The sequence below is a fragment of the Heptranchias perlo genome, unplaced genomic scaffold (genome assembly GCF_035084215.1).
Source record: "Heptranchias perlo isolate sHepPer1 unplaced genomic scaffold, sHepPer1.hap1 HAP1_SCAFFOLD_59, whole genome shotgun sequence".
NCBI lineage: Eukaryota > Metazoa > Chordata > Chondrichthyes > Hexanchiformes > Hexanchidae > Heptranchias > Heptranchias perlo.
In genome coordinates this window covers 3,806,300-3,812,299 of record NW_027139612.1, presented here as the reverse complement: position 1 = coordinate 3,812,299, position 6,000 = coordinate 3,806,300, and positions in this window count along the sequence as shown.

Here is a 6,000-nt window from a genome sequence, read left to right as displayed (position 1 = left end):
CTGGGATCAGTCTGGGGTGACTGCGTGCACTGTAGAATTCCTGGGTGCAGTCTGGGATCAGTCTGGCGAGACTGGGTGCACTCTGGGATCCCTGGGTGCAGTCTGGGATCAGTCTGGTGTGACTGCGTGCAGTGCAGGATCCCTGGGTGCAGTCTGGGATCAGTCTGGGGTGACTGCGTGCTCTGTAGGATTCCTGGGTGCAGTCTGGGATCAGTGTGGGGTGATTGCGTGCACTGTCGGGTTCCTGGGTGCCGTCTGGGATCAGTCTGGGGTGACTGGGTGCATGTAGGATTACTGGGTGTGCAGTCTGGGATCAGTCTGGGGTGACTGCGTGCACTGTAGGATCCATGGGTGCATTCTGGGATTAGTCTGGGATTATTGCCTGCACTGTAGGATTCCTGGGTGTTGTCTGGGATCAGTCTGGGGTGACTGGGTGCAGTGAAGGTTCCGTGGCTGCATTCTGGGATCAGTCTGGGATGACTGCGTGCACTGTAGGATCCCTGGGTGCAGTCTGGGATCAGTCTGGGTTGACTGCGTGCACTGTAGGATCCCTGGGTGCAGTCTGGGATCAGTCTGGGGTGACTGCGTGCACTGTAGGATCCCTGGGTGCAGTCTGGGATCAGTCTGGGATGACTGCGTGCTCTGTATGATCCCTGGGTGCAGTCTGGGATCAGTCTGGGTAGACTGCGTGCACTCTGGGATCCCTCGGTGCAGTCTGGGATCAGTCTGGGATGACTGGGTGCACTGTAGGGTCCCTGGGTGCAGTCTAGGATCAGTCTGGGTTGACTGCGTGCACTGTAGGGTCCCTGGGTGCAGTCTAGGATCAGTCTGGGTTGACTGCGTGCACTGTAGGATCCCTGGGTGCAGTCTGGGATCAGTCTGGGGTGACTGCGTGCACTGTAGGATCCCTGGGTGCAGTCTGGGATCAGTCTGGGGTGACTGCGTGCAAAGTAGGATTCCTGGGAGCAGTCTGGGATCAGTCTGGGGTGACTGCGTGCACTGCAGGATTCCTGGGTGCAGTCTGGGATCAGTCTGGGGTGACTGCGTGCACTGTAGGATCCCTGGGTGCAGTCTGGGATCAGTCTGGGGTGACTGCGTGCACTGCAGGATTCCTGGGTGCAGTCTGGGATCAGTCTGGGGTGACTGCGTGCACTGTAGGATCACTGGGTGCAGTCTGGGATCAGTCTGTGGTGACTGCGTGCACTGCAGGATTCCTGGGTGCAGTCTGGGATCAGTCTGGGGTGACTACGTGCACTGTAGCATCCATGGGTGCAGTCTGGGGAAAGACTGGGGTTACTGCGTGCACTGTAGGATCCCTGGGTGCAGTCTAGGATCAGTCTGGGGTTACTGCGTGCACTGTAGGATCCCTGGGTGCAGTCTGGGATCAGTCTGGGGTGACTGCGTGCACTTACGTTCCCTGGGTGCAGTCTGGGATCAGTCTGGGGTGACTGCATGCATTGCAGGATTCCTGGGTGCAGTCTGGGGTGACTGCGTGCACTGTAGGCTCCCTGAGTGCAGTCTGGGATCAGTCTGTGTTTACTGCGTGCACTGTAGGATTCATGGTTGCAGTCTGGGATCAGTCTGGGGTGACTGTGTGCACTGTCGGATACATGGGTGCAGATTGGGATCTGTCTGGGGTGACTGGGTGCACTCTAGGATCCCTGGGTGCAGTCTGGGATCAGTCTGGGGTGACTGGGTGCACTCTAGGATCCCTGGGTGCAGTCTGGGATCTGTCTGGGGTGACTGGGTGCACTCTAGGATCCCTGGGTGCTGTCTGGGATCTGTCTGGGGTGACTGCGTGCATAGTGGGATCCCTGGGTGCAGTCTGGGATCAGTCTGGTGTGACTGCTTGCAATGTAGGTTTCCTGGGTGCAGTCTGGGAATAGTCTGGGGTGACTGGGTGCAGTGTAGGATCCCTGGGTGCAGTCTGGGATCAGTCTGGGGTGACTGGGTGCACTCTAGGATCCCTGGGTGCAGTCTGGGATCTGTCTGGGGTGACTTGGTGCACTCTAGGATCCCTGGATGCAGTCTGGGATCTGTCTGGGGTGACTGCGTGCATAGTGGGATCCCTGGGTGCAGTCTGGGATCAGTCTGGTGTGACTGCTTGCAATGTAGGTTTCCTGGGTGCAGTCTGGGAATAGTCTGGGGTGACTGGGTGCAGTGTAGGATCCCTGGGTGCAGTCTGGGATCAGTCTGGGGTGACTGCCTGCCCTTCCGTTCCCTGGGTGCAGTCTGGGGTCAGTCTGGGCTGACTGCGTGCATTGCAGGATTCCTGGGTGCAGTCTGGGGTGACTGCGTGCACTGTAGGATCACTGGGTGCAGTCTGGGATCAGTCTGGGGTGACTGCGTGCACTGCAGGCTCCCTGAGTGCAGTCTGGGATCAGTCTGGGTTTACTGCGTGCACTGTAGGATTCATGGTTGCAGTCTGGGATCAGTCTGGGGTGACTGTGTGCACTGTCGGATCCATGGGTGCAGACTGGGATTAGTCTGGGGTAACTGGGTGCAGTGTCGAATCCCTTGGTGTAGTCTGGGATCAGTTTGGGGTGACTGCGTGCAATGTAGTATCCCTGGGTGCAGTCTGGGATCAGTCTGGGGTGACTGCGTGCACTGTAGGATCCCTGGGTGCAGTCTGGGATCAATCTGGGGTGACTGCCTGCAGTGTAGATTTCCTGGGTGCAGTCCGGGATCAGTCGGGGTGACTTGGTGCACTCTGGAATCGCCAGGTGCAGTCTTGGACAGGTCTGGGGTGACTGCGTGCACTGTGGGATCCCAGGGTGCAGTCTGGGATCAGTCTGGGGTGACTGGGTGCACTCTAGGATCCCTGGGTGCAGTCGGGGATCAGTCTGGGGTGACTGCGTGCACTTTCCGATCACTTGGTGCAGTCTGGGATCAGTCTGGGATGACTGGGTGCACTCTGGGATCACTGGGTGCAGTCTGGGATCAGTCTGGGGTGACTGTGTGCACTGCAGGATCCCTGGGTGCAGTCTGGGATCAGTCTGGGGTGACTGCGTGCACTGTTGGATCCCTGGGTGCAGTCTGGGATCATTCTGGGATGACTGCGTACATTGCAGGATCCCTGGGTGCAGTTTGGGATCTGTCTGGGGTGACTGCGTGCAATGTAGTATTCCTGGGTGCCGTCTGGGATCAGTCTGGGGTTACTGCGTGCACTGTTGGATCCCTGTGTCCAGTCTGCGCTCAGTCTGGGGTGACTGCGTGCACTGTTGGATCCCTGGGTGCAGTCTGCGATCAGTCTGGCGTGACTGGGTGCATTCTGGGATCCCTGCGTGCAGTCTGGGATCATTCAGGAGTGACTGCGTGCATATAGGATCCCTGGGTGCAGTCTGGGATCAGTCTTGGGTGAATGCGTGCACTGTCGGATCCCTGGGTGCAGCCTGGGATTAGTCTGGTGTGACTGCGTGCAATGTAGGTTTCCTGGGTGCAGTCTGGGATCAGTCTGGGGTGACTGCGTGCACTGTACGATCCCTGGGTGCAGTCAGGGTTCAGTCTGGGGGGACTGCGTGCACAGTTGGATCCCTGGGTGCAGTCTGGGATCAGTCTGGGGTGACTGCATGCACTGTCGGAATCCTGGGTGCAGTCTGGGGTGACTGGGTGCACTGTTGGATACATGGGTGCAGTCTGGGATTAGTCTGGGGTCACTGCATGCACTGTCGGATTCCTGGTTGCAGTCTGGGATCAGACTGCACCCAGGACCAGACTGCGGTGACTGCATGCACTGTCGGGTCACTGGGTGCAGTCTGGGATCAGTCTGGTGTGACTGCATGCACTGTAGGATTCCTGGGTGCAGTCTGGGATCAGTCTAGAGTGACTGGGTGCACTGTAGGATTCCTGGGTGCAGTCTGGGATCAGTCTCGGGTGACTGCGTGCACTGTTGGATTGCTGGGTGAAGTCTGGGGTGTCTGCGTGCACTGTAGGATCACTGGGTGCAGTCTGGGATCCGTCTGGGGTGACTGCGTGCACTTTAGGATTCCTGGGTGCAGTCTGGGATCAGTCTGGGGTGACTGTGTGCACTGTAGGATCCCTGGGTGCAGTCTGGGATCAGTCTGGGGTGACTGCTTGCAATGTTGGATTCCTGGGTGCAGTCTGGGATCAATCTGGGGAAACTGCGTGCACTGTAGATTTCCTGGTTGCAGTCTGGGATCAGTCGGGGTAACTGGGAGCACTCTGGGATCCCTGGGTGCAGTCTGTGACAGGTCAGGGGTGACTGCGTGCACTGTGGGATCCGTGGGTGCAGTCTGGGATCAGTCTGGAGTGACTGGGTGCATCCTGGGATCCTTGGGTGCAGTCTGGGATCAATCTGGGGTGACTGCCTGCACTGTAGGATTCCTGGGTGCAGTCTGGGATCACTCTGGGGTGACTGGGTGCATCCTGGGATCCTTGGGTGCAGTCTGGGATCAATCTGGGGTGACTGGGTGCAGTGTATGATCCTTGTGAGCAGTCTGGGATCAGTCTGTGGTGACTGTGTGCACTGTCGGATCCATGCCTGCAGTCTGGGATCAGTCTGGGGTGAATGCGTGCACTGTTGGATCCCTGGGTGCTGTCTTACATCAGTCTGGCGTGACTGCGTGCAGTGTAGCATCCCTGGGTGCAGTCTGGGTTCAGTCTGGGTCACTGCATGCACTTTACGATCCCTGGGTGCAGTCTGGGATCAGCCTGGGGTGACTGCGTGCACTGTAGGATTCCTGGGTGCAGTCTGGGATCAGTCTGGTGTGACTGCATGCACTGTAGGAACCCTGGGTGCAGTCTGGGGTCATTCTTGGGTGACTGCGTGCACTGTAGGATTCCTGGGTGCAGTCTGGGATCTGTCTGGGGTGACTGCGTGCAATGTAGTCTCCATGGGTGCAGTCTGGGATCAGTCTGGTGTGACTGCGTGCACTGCGGGATCCCTGGGTGCAGTCTGGGATCAGTCTGGTGTGACTGCATGCACTGTAGGATCCCTGGGTGCAGTCTGGGATCAGTCTGGGGTGACTGCGTGCACTATTGGATTCCTGGGTGCAGTCTGGGGTGACTGCATGCACTGGATTACTGGGTGCAGTCTCGGATCAGTCTGGTGTGACTGCATGCACTGTGGGATTCCTGGGTGCAGTCTCGGCTCAGTCTGGGGTGACTGCATGCACTGTGGGATTCCTGGGTGCAGTCTGGGATCAGTCTGGTGTGACTGCGTGCACTGCGGGATCCCTGGGTGCAGTCTGGGATCAGTCTGGTATGACTGCATGCACTGTAGGATCCCTGGGTGCAGTCTGGGATCAGTCTGGGGTGACTGCGTGCACTATTGGATTCCTGGGTGCAGTCTGGGGTGACTGCATGCACTGGATTACTGGGTGCAGTCTCGGATCAGTCTGGTGTGACTGCATGCACTGTGGGATTCCTGGGTGCAGTCTCGGCTCAGTCTGGGGTGACTGCATGCACTGTGGGATTCCTGGGTGCAGTCTGGGATCAGTCTGAGGTGACTGCGTGCACTCTGGGATTCCTGGGTGCAGTCTGGGATCAGTCTGGGGTGACTGCATGCACTGTGGGATTCCTGGGTGCAGTCTGGGATCAGTCTATGGTGACTGCATGCACTGTGGGATTCCTGGGTGCAGTCTGGGATCACTCTGGGGTGACTGCGTGCACTGTAGGATCCCTGGGTGCAGTCTGGGATCAGTCTGGGGTGACTGCATGCACTGTGGGATCCCTGGGTGCAGTCTCGGATCAGTCTGGGGTGACTGCGTGCACTGTAGGATTCCTGGGTGCAGTCTGGGATCAGTCTGGGGTGACTGCGTGCATTGTGGGATCCCTGGGTGCAGTCTCGGATCAGTCTGGGATCACTCTGGGATGACTGCTTGCATTGTGGGATTCCTGGGTGCAGTCTGAGATCAGTCTGGGGTGACTGCGTGCACTGTAGGATTCCTGGGTGCAGTCTGGGGTGACTGCGTGCACTGTCGGATCCCTGGGTGCAGTCTGGGATCAGTCTGGGGTGACTGCGTGCACTGTAGGATTCCT